Genomic DNA, 13,776 nt, shown 5'->3' with positions numbered 1-13,776 from the left:
AGGTGGAACTAGCACTGGAGGATTTGATAAATATTTCTTAATTTCATCAAGGGCTAATTGCTGTTCAACTCCCCATACAAATTCCTGATCAGCTTTCAATTTAAGTAGTGGGCTGAAAGCCTTGATCTTACCCGACAGATTAGATATGAATCTTCTAATGAAATTAATCTTACCGATCAAAGATTGCAATTCAGTCTTATTGGCAGGAGCAATCACCTTGTTAATTGCATCAATAGACTTCCTACTGATTTCAATGCCCCGCTGATGCACCATAAAACCCAAGAATTGTCCTGCCGATACACCGAATGCACATTTATTAGGATTCATCTTCAATCCATGCTTCCTTGTGCACTCCAGTATCTTTCGCAGATCGGCTAAATGTGCTGTGATATCTCCAGACTTAATCACTACATCATCAATGTAGATCTCCACTAATGTGCCGATGTATTCATGAAAAATAAAGTTCATAGCTCTTTGATAAGTAGCACCGGCATTTTTCAAACCAAACGTCATGACTATCCACTCGAACAACCCCACATGACCTGGACATCTGAAAGCAGTCTTGGGAATATCTTCCTCAGCCATGAATATTTGATTGTAACCTGCATTACCATCCATGAAGCTGATAATTTGATGTCCAGCCGCAGCATCAATCAACAAATCAGCAATCGGCATTGGATAGCCATCCATCGGTGTGGCTTTGTTGAGATTCCTGAAATCAATACAGACACGAAGTTTTCCATTTTTCTTATAAACAGGAACCACATTAGAGATCCACTCTGCGTATCGACATTGCCGAATAAACTTTGCTTCAATTAATTTAGTTATTTCGGCCTTAATGTCAGGAAGTACATTAGGGTTGCATCGGCGCGCTGGCTGCTGATGTGGCCGAAATCCAGATTTGATAGGTAACCGATGTTCAACTATCGATCGGTCTAATCCAGGCATCTCAGTATAATCCCAAGCAAAACAATCTTTATATTCTTTTAACAAATCTGTTATTCGCTGCTTACACTTGGAATCTAACTTAGCACTAATAAAAGTAGGTCTTGACCTATCACCATCACCAATATCTACTTCTACTAAATCATCTGCCGATGTGAACCCTTGACCTAATTTTCCATCATCGGCAAACCTATCCATTAAAACTCCTCTTCAGAACCGACTGCTTGGATCGGTGGAATTTCATAATCAGCAACTCTAAGGAACTCTTTTTCCCAAGCTTCTCCTGATATGCATTTAGTTCGCTCATAAGTATCTGATTCTGCCGATGCGATGATATAAGAAGAATCACCAGGGACGACCTCAATCTTATCCCCAATCCACTGTACGAGGCATTGATGCATTGTAGAAGGAACACAACAATTAGCATGAATCCAATCCCTCCCTAGAAGCAGATTATATGCACCCTTGCCGTTGATAACAAAGAACGTCGTTGGCAAGGTTTTGCTGCCGATGGTCAATTCAACGCACACTGCCCCTTTAGCCGGTGACACATTGCCTTCAAAATCTTTCAACATCATATCGGTTTTGGTCAAGTCTTGATCTCCCTTACCAAGTTTCCGATACATCACGTAAGGCATAATATTAATCGCAGCCCCTCCATCAATAAGTACCTTAGACACAGGCTGCCCATCAACTCTGCCCTTCACAAATAAAGCCTTAAGATGCTGTCTCTCGTCATCGGTAGGTTTCTCAAAAACAGCCATCATTGGATCTAGTGTTAACTGAGCTACTTGATCAGAGAGAACAACTTCTTCCTCATTATCAGATAGTGCCAAAAACTCCATCGGCAACATGAATACCATATTAACATCTGCCGATGGACCCTTATTTTTGTGTTTTACCTGCCACTGCTGATGACCAGGCCTTTCATTGGAGGAATTTTCCTCTTGGTATAAATCCTCCTGACGCTCACGTTGCATCCTCCTTCTCTGCGTCTTTGTCAGACCCTCTGGGCACCATCGAGGAAACTTGGTTTTCCAAACCGGCTGATAACAAGTCCTAGTTGGTTCTACACGACGTATATTAGGGTCCCTGTAGAATATTTCCTCATCGGGAACTCTTGCGTTTGCCATCTCCTCAAGCTCCTCTTGATTCCTTGGAAAATATCCAGCGCGTTTACCAAGCCTCTCATGTACACTAAGTCTGCCCCCCAGCCGATCATGCACTGATGCTCTGCCTCTGATCGGCTCATTGATAGACAAACCCTGATTACCAAGTTGAAACCTCCTTTCTGAGCGATTGACTCCGTAATAACCATTACACTCAGGGCAATTTTCAACAGTTGGCAATTTAATACCTTCTTCCCAGCAATGGATGAAAAACGGACATCTCCAATGATCTTTATGTCGATTCCATTCTTCCTGACGTCTCACTTCTTGCTGTTGTCGATATCGGTCATTACGTTGACGCCAACCCTCCTGCTGCCTTCGATGAGTAATCACAATGCCAGGTCGAGGAGGATTTTTGGAACTACTGCTTTCTCCTAGCAAACCCTTACTCTTTGCATCATCGGTAGTTATCCGATGTTGGGGGTCCACTGACGCGTTTTTCTCAGCAGCCTCTGACGTCAATACCTTGGTCTTTCCTTTGGCATCCAACATATTTGCTGGAAAAGGGTGTTGATCAATTTTCATCGGCTTCTGGGCCTTGGAAGTACCAAACTTAATTCTCCCAGATTCAATAGCCGATTGTAACTGTTGCCTGAATACCTTGCACTCATTTGTACTGTGTGAAGTTGCATTGTGCCATTTGCAGTACAAGATCTTCTTCAACTCTTCTGCCGATGGGATCACATGATTAGGTGACAGCTTAATTTGGCCCTCTTGAAGCAGAAGATCAAATATTTTATCGGCCTTGGTGATATCAAAGGTAAACTTTTCTGGCTCTTTTTGACCAAAGGGACATGATATCGGCTTTTTATTCTTAACCCACTCAGCTAAGCCGATAACTGGTTCTTCATCAGAGTCAGAATCTCCTACTTCTTCAACAAATGATACCTTTTTACTCCAGTTCTTTTTAGGTTCAAAAACCCTAGTATCTTGATCAGAGATCCTTTGCACAAGATGACTGAGGCTTTCAAACTCCTGAGAAGCATATCTGTCTTTAAGATGTGGCAATAACCCTTGGAAAGCCAGATCGGCAAGCTGCCGATCATCCAGCACCAGGCTGTAGCACTTATTTTTTACATCTCGTAGCCTTTGTACAAAGCTTCTCTACCGATTCATCATTACGCTGTCTCAATTTTACTAAATCGGTAAGCTTCTTTTCATGGATTCCAGCAAAGAAATACTTATGGAATTGTTTTTCTAGATCAACCCAAGTAATAATAGAATTTGGTGGTAATGAAATGAACCATGTAAATGCTGATCCAGACAAAGATGATGAAAATAATCGAACTCTTAATTCATCTCTGTTAGCTGCCTCTCCACATTGAATAATGAAGCGATTGACATGTTCCATTGTTGATGTATCATCTTGCCCAGAGAATTTAGTGAAATCCGGTACCTTGTACCGATTTGGGAGAGGAATTAAATCGTATGCAGGAGGGTATGGAGTCCGATAAGAATAAGTATTGACCTTGGGCTTTATCCCAAACTGATCCTTCATAATTTCTGCTATCTTATCGGCCCAAAAAGCATCAGCCTCCTGCTGACGAACTGGTTGAATTTCTACAGGAGGTGCCTGCTGACATCCCTCCACATATCTTTGTGGCCCACGATCTCCAGCAATCGGCATATTTGCCGTTACTTGTGGTCCATTAGCCTGTTGGAAAGGATTCATCGGCTGGGCTGCCGATGCTTGATTCTGGAAACCAGCTTGCATATGACCTTGTTGAATCCCTGCAACCTGCTGATTTCGCTGAACTGTATGTTGAACAGGTAACTGTCCTGACCAATCATTATTAGAACTCATCGGTACAAAACTTACCGATGGCTGGTAATTTGCTGATATTGTTGGATAATTATAACTGGTTTGAGGCATGAACTGAACCCCAGTTTGACTCATAGCAGGGGCTTTCTGCTGCATCGGCAGTAAGCTCGCCGATGGACTTGAATTGAATGTTTGAACCATAGGCATCTGGAAACCTCCTGGAGTTGGTTGCACAGAAGTAGTTGCGGCATATTGAGGCACTTGAGCCATCGGCGAAACGGCCGATGGTATAGGCGCTCTTCCTACTGCATCAAACACTTGAGGTAATCTAGGATTGAAAGCAGATGACTCTGGAGGCATGCCATATCCCCACCAATTAGTAGGAATCTGGCTATTCTGAGACACAGGGCCTGACATAGCTGATGCCGATAGATCTGTATTAAGCTGAACTCGCCCTCCTGGTAGTACCTGATCTGATTGTATCGGTGTAGATTGAATATTAGGTGAAGCCTGCCAATACTGGAGGGGAAGTAACTTCTGTACCCACAACGGCCGAAGGAGCCGATGGAGTTTTGACAGATGCCGGCTCTGGTTGATGATAGGCAGGCCCAACGTAATGTGGTGCCGCTTGTCCTTCTTTGAGAGTTCGAACCACAGCATTATGAACAGTATTGGACAGCACATTGGAATGATTAATCAAAGCATGATTTACTGCAGAATTAACCATCTCTTGAAGTTTACCAGGATTGGAGTCAAAGGTAACCTGCCGAGGCAACGGCAAATCTTGCTTCTGGATGACTTGTCCACTCTTGTTCAAGCTAAACGATCTCAGACAAAGCTGCTTGTATTCTTCTACAGCCTTTTCCATAGCCTGCCTCTGTTCTTCCTTGAGATCTTCTTCTGATACTGCGATAATGTTCCCTGAATCGATCTCGGGATTGAACATATTGATTGATTGGTCCCACCGGGCGTGCCAAAAGATGTGTTGATGCAAAAGTGGATCTGCAAACACAAAGGGCTAATACCCGAATCGATATCCAAAGCGTGCCAGTCGATTTGACCTGCTAATCGACAAGGATGAAGATACGAACACTTTGGTCCTGACAACAGCGATACGCCCGGAAGTCACGGCCAAGAGGTGCTCACGCGGAACTCGAGAATCGCCGAAGGTCGCACTGAAACGATGCAGCTCGCCGAATCAATGAGAACTCGTAAAAAAAGGAAAAATATGCAAATTGACGAAGTCGCCGAAAAGTAAGTAGATGCAAATAGGAGTAAAAATTGGTTTTGATATTGATTGATATATCTATTACATTGCCCCTTACTCCATATTTATACCCTGATCTAAAGAGACACAACCAAACACAACTAGGACACCAATCCCATATCTAAGGAAACACGTGACTCTTACATGAATCATACCCTAACAAATATAGAAAAGGAAATCAACTCCTATCTATTTCCCTGTCCGCCTCAATTACGATGGAAATCTCACCGTCCTCCTTCCCATCGGCATACTCCCTATTTCATCGGCAGTAGTCTTCAAGTCTTCCTTCATCGGCATACTCCCTGTTTCATCGGCAGTAGTCTTCAAGCCTCCCTTCATCGGCATACTCCATGTTTCATCGGCAGTAGTCCTCAAGCCTCCCTTCATCGGCATCGACAATAACACCTCCAACCTCATCGGCAACGCCCGAGTCCAAATCAACCTTTCCATCGACCATCACCAGCTATCGGCAACCATCTTTACAAACTGGCTTTCATCGGCTATCAAAGTATTCAATAACTTCCCCTTGCCGATTAGTCCACTCCGATTATTTTGACACGTGCAAAAAACGGTGTCAACACATGCCCCCCAATTTCGGAGTATAAAACCATTAATGCTCCGAAATTTACTCCAGATAACGCTTGCCTTTGCCCGATTACCGTAACTCATTCTCCAAGCCAAAACTTGATTTGTTATCAAATCCAATCAAATCTAATCTTGATTCACGCACTTCAGTAAATATCGCACAATCGCCAACCACTCTTGCCTTGATTATGGTTAAGATACCGAAACAATAACCCATCGGCAAGATCTTAACATGATAATGCTGCCATTTTCAGAATTAAAATATCATGTATCGATATCCCTTCCAAGTCATGATTACTTGTCATCAACTCATCTGTACAATCCCCTGATTATCGCGCGAACAGTTACCATATCCCTCTGAACCGCCTTGACCTATATGCGCGCGACATAGAGATAAGTCCAAAATACCCTTATTCCTGGGCGGCTTATAAATAGATTTCTCCGGAACCCTCATTTTCTACCTTCAGCCTCCAATCCTTGGCATTCTCTCTCTCCGGCGGCGACTCCGACGAACAACCGCGCGACCTCAACCAACAAGAACCCTTCTCCGGCGCTAACTTCAAGTTTCCGGCTCGTACCTCCACCTTCCTCAAGACAATGGCCATCAACTTCGACGTCCCCGCGGTTCGCTCCACTTCCATTACCTTTTACTTTGATCTTTTTGCAAATTCATTCAGTTGGTGATTTTTCCTTTCTTCTGTCTTCTGGATTCCATAACCTTAGGAACTGCGCAACAAATTAGTTATCCCAACCGATCAGCCGCACGTCCAATGCCTTGGACCAATGGGCAACCCAGATCCAACCGATCTGATCAATGCAGAGGTTAACAGAATCCCCTTTAGAGCCCAAAATTTCTCTCTGAATTTGTGGAAAGACACATTCCGATCTTGGCCCAAAACCACCAAAGGGTGGAAAGATTGGTACTTGAGGGTTAATAGATCGATGCAAGTATACTGGGCAGAACGAAGGTTAGACCAATGCATTAGGCTCTCTATTGCCGATATGCAGAAAAATGAATCAATGATAATTGCAGCTGCTTATTTCTGGTCAGACACGACCAATACTTTTATGTTTGGACATGGCCCAGCTACTCCTACCCTTGCCGATATCCACATGCTTACTGGCTTGGACATCTCAACTGCCGATGAAGGCTCCATCTATGGTAGAAAGTCTGAATATAGGGTGAATACCCGCAACATCGGCGGTTGGACAGGATATATTCAAGAATACCAGAAAACCGGGACACTTAGCCAGAGGGAACATGCCACATTCCTGAATATGTGGTTAGAAAAATTTATCTTCTGTGGTCGATCAGTAGGACCAACCAACGCCTTCCTCCCTGCAGCTGAACTTTTGGCTAATGGCGTAAGGTTTCCTCTTGGCCGATACCTTCTGAGCTCCACTTATCATCTTCTTCATCAAGTGTCTCAGAAACTTTTGCTTGGCGAACCCATCGGCAACCTGGGAGGCCCGTGGTGGTTTATCAACATGTGGCTGAATGCCCATATGCACAAACGTTTGCAATGGGACTTTTTTGCTCAACAATTCCCACGAGAAATTGCTGAAGACTATGTGCTTGGGGATGATGAATCGGCAACACGCTCACCCCTCAATTTTGGTGAAGCCATAATTGTCCTTCCTGGAACAGAAGCCAACGAAGACCAAATCGGCAGATTCTTTCAAAGCTTCTACAATGGTCTTTCTCGTGATCATAGGGCCTGGGTGCCTTATATTGACGAAGAAAACAGATTCCCCCTTCTTTTCAACTTTGCCGATGACACTCTGAATCAAGATAATGAGCTCATGATGGCTATCATCACTCCCAGGGCAATTCCAGTAAACACATTCGGCAGCGGGAAAAACACCAACATTACATATGAATTTTACAACCCATCGGCAGTATCCCGCCAATTGGCTTTTGGGCAACTGCCAATCAAACTCTGCTTTGCCGATGTGATCAAACCCAGGGAAACAATCACCTGCGGAACAGATTGGAACAAGGTAGTACAACTCTCCCCCGATGCCGATACTACAGATGTTGATATATCCACCTGGACACCAATATCTTTCATCACCGAGTCATATAAGCAATGGTGGCGAGAGTGGAAAGAACAACTGTTCGCAACTTCTGCTCACACATATCGGCACATGATCGACCCTGAATATGCCATCCCTGACGACGCGGTAAGTTTCCTTTAACTCCCTTCTGCTTTTCCCTTCATATATCAGTAACTGATTCTCTTGTAACAGGTTAACAACCCAGCACCATCGGTGAGCAAAAGTGGGAAACCCTTCAATCTCCGGCCTGTTTCCCCAACATCGCCGATCGGCTACAACGCTCCCACCTTAGCCGCTTTGACCCACCAGAAGATTCGTACCAAGACCATCACTTCTAAGTCCAAATTGGCTACATCCAGGGCTACTCCATCGGCCGCTGCTACAACCTTGGTCAAAGCATTTAAGGTAACAACCTTGTTTATTTTCACTTATGCCGATCACAAACTGTATTAACCTTAATCATCAGGGGGTAAGAGCTGCTACTGGATCGTCATCGGCAATTCCGCCGATATCAAGCACCACTTCTTTCGATGAACCTTCAGAGGTAGCTTCTTGACTTTACATTTTATCTGTTAAATATCATATCTTACACTTGTTTTGCAGCAACAATTGGGTACATCGGCAAACGTACCAGATGTCCAAGCTTCACAACCAACAAGTGTCGATGCCCCCCAGCCAATCGTTGCCGATGCCCAAGCAAAGCGCAAAGCTTTAACAGATACTGAAGCACAGCCAAAACGACAAAGGTCTATGCCGATCCCTACATCTGCCCCAATGTCATCGGTCATCATACCTCAAGAGCCCACCACCGATGAAGTCACAGAGGATATCCCATCGGCAAGCTCAGCCGATCCCCCACACGACATACTCCAGGTTGCTTCCTCCAGTCAAGCACAGGAAATTGCCTTGAAACAGGTAAACCGATCAACCTAGCTGATTTACAATACTCATACTTACCCCTAACTGATCTCCTTTTCTCTCTCTCAGGAACAAGATTCCCCGAACAGCCTATTTTCCTTTGCCATTGACATTTCTGACGACGATGGAGAGGAGACAAGTTCTTCCCTTGCACTGGGAACAATATCGGCAGAGACTAAATCCAAGTTGGAAACCCTCCTGAACTTGCTACAGCAAGGTACCGCCCAACTGGTAGATGACTCGGACCCCGCAAAGGCAATTTTCAAAACAATTCGTGGCCAGGTCCCTGCCGATGTTGAAGAAGTACTCTTCCCAGCAGCTCACTTAGAAAGCCGCCAACTGCAATATCAACGGGCTGCTCAGCGCATTGCCGATAGAGCAGCTCAAGCTCAACTCAAAGAAGAGATGCTACAACTGAAACAAATCGCTGATGAGAAGCACAAGGGCATCGTCAACTTGCAGACTTCGGGTGCTGCACTTAAGCAGAAAATCTTGGATCTATCAGCAAGGAAGATAGCTCTATTGGCTGAATTGAAAGAAATCGATGCAGCCTTAACTCATGCTCAACAAGAAGAAAGCCAGCTACCCAATGCCGTCAAAGCCCTTCAGCAAGAAAGAGATATCCAAGCTCGCAAAGCTTTAGCCATGAAGAAAAAACTCAAGCCTGTGGAGGGTGCTGCCGATGACGATATCAAAGAAATGGAGGAAGCCGACCAGATTCGCCTGCGTGCGATATTAGCTATCCAATCCTTGTTGAACGTGTAATCTTATTTATTGTATCGGCACTTTATGAGACATTGACATCCTTGCATAATTCTAGCCGATAGTACTGTTATCGGCACTTATACTTTTATGCATCTATCCAGATACTAGGGTAATATTTCTTTAAATATTTTCCATTTAACGCTCTGGGAAACACAACCCCTTCGAGGGTTTCTAAAATATATGCATTACCAGGAACAGACTGATTTATCCGATATGGACCTTCCCAATTAGGAGACCACTTTCCAAACTTTGAACTTTTAGTCCCAATCGGTAAAATCAATTTCCAGACCAGATCTCCATCGGCAAACTCTTTTACTTTCACCTTCTTGTCATACCATCTAGCTACTCTTTTCTTATTTTCTTCGATACTAACTAAAGCCCTTAACCGATGACCCGCCACATCTTCCAACTCATCCTTCATAAGAGTATTATAATCATCGGCTGTCAGCTGATTTTGAGAACGTATTCGTCTAGAGCCAACCTTAATTTCCCAAGGCAATACTGCATCGTGTCCATATACTAACTGATAAGGCGTTACTTTGGTTGCACCATGACATGACATCCGATATGACCACAAGGCTTCATTTAATACTGTATGCCACCTCCTAGGATTTTCTTCAATTTTGCGCTTAATGAGTTTGATGATCCCTTTGTTAGAAGCCTCAGCTTGACCATTAGCTTGAGCATAATATGGAGAAGAATTTAAAATTTTAATTCCCATACCTACAGCAAACTCATCAAATTCTCCTGATGTAAACATAGTGCCCTGATCGGTAGTGATAGTCTGAGGAATACCAAATCGGTAAACAATATGCTCTTTCACAAAATCAATCATATTGACCGATGTCACCTTTTTTAAAGGAATTGCCTCAACCCACTTTGTGAAATAATCGGTAGCAACCAGAATAAATTTATGTCCTTTACTCGATGGCGGATAAATCTGACCAATGAGATCAATAGCCCATCCCCGGAACGGCCATGGTTTGATTATAGGATTCATAGCCGATGCAGGCGCTCTTTGAATATTACCAAACTTTTGACACCCCTGGCATCCCTTAAAATATTTAAAACAATCTTCAAGAATAGTCGGCCAATAGTACCCATTCCTTCTGATCATCCATTTCATCTTGAAAGCCGATTGATGTGCCCCACATACTCCTTCATGAATTTCACCCATCAAGCTTTTCGATTCATCATTGCTAACACATCTAAGTAAAACTCCATCTATAGTTCGATAATATAATTCATCATCGAGGAGCACATATTTGGTAGCTTGGAACCTTATACGTCTCTCAACCTTTCTATATGGATCCTTTAAATAATCGACAATCTCTTTCCTCCAGTCATCGGTATCAACTGCCGATGTTAGCACTTCCTGAATAGGCTGATACCCTGAAGCATGCTGAGCTAGTCGATTAGCTTCCTCATTATGCAATCGAGAGATATGTTCAAGACGAAAATCTCTAAATCCTTTCAACAATTGCAAACATCTTTCATAATACGAAATCAAAGCTTCACTTCGGCATTCATAAATTCCAGCCAATTGATTTATAACTAGCATAGAATCACCAAAGATTTCAACAACATCGGCACGTATCTCCTTCAGCAATTCTAACCCTTTTATCAAGGCTTGGTATTCAGCTTGATTGTTTGTCGCTGTAGCAACAATCGGCAATGAAAACTCATACTTCCTTCCTTGAGGTGAAATTAACACAATGCCGATACCTGCTCCTTCACCACATGTGGACCCATCGAAGAAAAGTGTCCAGGGAGCAATCCCCAGAGAGTCCACTGTATTACAATGCTGAGTGACAAAATCAGCCATCACTTGCCCTTTAACTGCCTTAGTTGATTTGTAGCGTAGTTCAAATTCTGATAATGCTAAAATCCATTTGCCGATTCTACCACTTAATATCGGCATCGACAGCATATACTTGACCACATCGTCTTTGCATATGACCGTACATTCGGCAGATAACAAATAATGCCTTAATTTGACACAAGAAAAGTATAAACACAGACACAATTTTTCGATGGCCGAATACCTCGTCTCAGCATCCACTAATCTTCTGCTCAAATAATAAATAACACGTTCTTTCCCTTCAAATTCTTGAATAAGAGCTGAACCGATAACTGTATCATCAGCTGACAAATATAACCTGAAAGGCTTCCCATGTTGAGGTGGAACTAGCACTGGAGGATTTGATAAATATTTCTTAATTTCATCAAGGGCTAATTGCTGTTCAACTCCCCATACAAATTCCTGATCAGCTTTCAATTTAAGTAGTGGGCTGAAAGCCTTGATCTTACCCGACAGATTAGATATGAATCTTCTAATGAAATTAATCTTACCGATCAAAGATTGCAATTCAGTCTTATTGGCAGGAGCAATCACCTTGTTAATTGCATCAATAGACTTCCTACTGATTTCAATGCCCCGCTGATGCACCATAAAACCCAAGAATTGTCCTGCCGATACACCGAATGCACATTTATTAGGATTCATCTTCAATCCATGCTTCCTTGTGCACTCCAGTATCTTTCGCAGATCGGCTAAATGTGCTGTGATATCTCCAGACTTAATCACTACATCATCAATGTAGATCTCCACTAATGTGCCGATGTACTTCATGAAAAATAAAGTTCATAGCCCTTTGATAAGTAGCACCGGCATTTTTCAAACCAAACGTCATGACTATCCACTCGAACAACCCCACATGACCTGGACATCTGAAAGCAGTCTTGGGAATATCTTCCTCAGCCATGAATATTTGATTGTAACCTGCATTACCATCCATGAAGCTGATAATTTGATGTCCAGCCGCAGCATCAATCAACAAATCAGCAATCGGCATTGGATAGCCATCCATCGGTGTGGCTTTGTTGAGATTCCTGAAATCAATACAGACACGAAGTTTTCCATTTTTCTTATAAACAGGAACCACATTAGAGATCCACTCTGCGTATCGACATTGCCGAATAAACTTTGCTTCAATTAATTTAGTTATTTCGGCCTTAATGTCAGGAAGTACATTAGGGTTGCATCGGCGCGCTGGCTGCTGATGTGGCCGAAATCCAGATTTGATAGGTAACCGATGTTCAACTATCGATCGGTCTAATCCAGGCATCTCAGTATAATCCCAAGCAAAACAATCTTTATACTCTTTTAACAAATCTGTTATTCGCTGCTTACACTTGGAATCTAACTTAGCACTAATAAAAGTAGGTCTTGACCTATCACCATCACCGATATCTACTTCTACTAAATCATCTGCCGATGTGAACCCTTGACCTAATTTTCCATCATCGGCAAACCTATCCATTAAAACTCCTCTTCAGAACCGACTGCTTGGATCGGTGGAATTTCATAATCAGCAACTCTAAGGAACTCTTTTTCCCAAGCTTCTCCTGATATGCATTTAGTTCGCTCATAAGTATCTGATTCTGCCGATGCGATGATATAAGAAGAATCACCAGGGACGACCTCAATCTTATCCCCAATCCACTGTACGAGGCATTGATGCATTGTAGAAGGAACACAACAATTAGCATGAATCCAATCCCTCCCTAGAAGCAGATTATATGCACCCTTGCCGTTGATAACAAAGAACGTCGTTGGCAAGGTTTTGCTGCCGATGGTCAATTCAACGCACACTGCCCCTTTAGCCGGTGACACATTGCCTTCAAAATCTTTCAACATCATATCGGTTTTGGTCAAGTCTTGATCTCCCTTACCAAGTTTCCGATACATCACGTAAGGCATAATATTAATCGCAGCCCCTCCATCAATAAGTACCTTAGACACAGGCTGCCCATCAACTCTGCCCTTCACAAATAAAGCCTTAAGATGCTGTCTCTCGTCATCGGTAGGTTTCTCAAAAACAGCCATCATTGGATCTAGTGTTAACTGAGCTACTTGATCAGAGAGAACAACTTCTTCCTCATTATCAGATAGTGCCAAAAACTCCATCGGCAACATGAATACCATATTAACATCTGCCGATGGACCCTTATTTTTGTGTTTTACCTGCCACTGCTGATGACCAGGCCTTTCATTGGAGGAATTTTCCTCTTGGTATAAATCCTCCTGACGCTCACGTTGCATCCTCCTTCTCTGCGTCTTTGTCAGACCCTCTGGGCACCATCGAGGAAACTTGGTTTTCCAAACCGGCTGATAACAAGTCCTAGTTGGTTCTACACGACGTATATTAGGGTCCCTGTAGAATATTTCCTCATCGGGAACTCTTGCGTTTGCCATCTCCTCAAGCTCCTCTTGATTCCTTGGAAAATATCCAGCGCGTTTACCA

The sequence above is a fragment of the Miscanthus floridulus genome, chromosome 17, assembly GCF_019320115.1.
Source record: "Miscanthus floridulus cultivar M001 chromosome 17, ASM1932011v1, whole genome shotgun sequence".
NCBI lineage: Eukaryota > Viridiplantae > Streptophyta > Magnoliopsida > Poales > Poaceae > Miscanthus > Miscanthus floridulus.
This window is presented reverse-complemented; position numbering follows the sequence as displayed.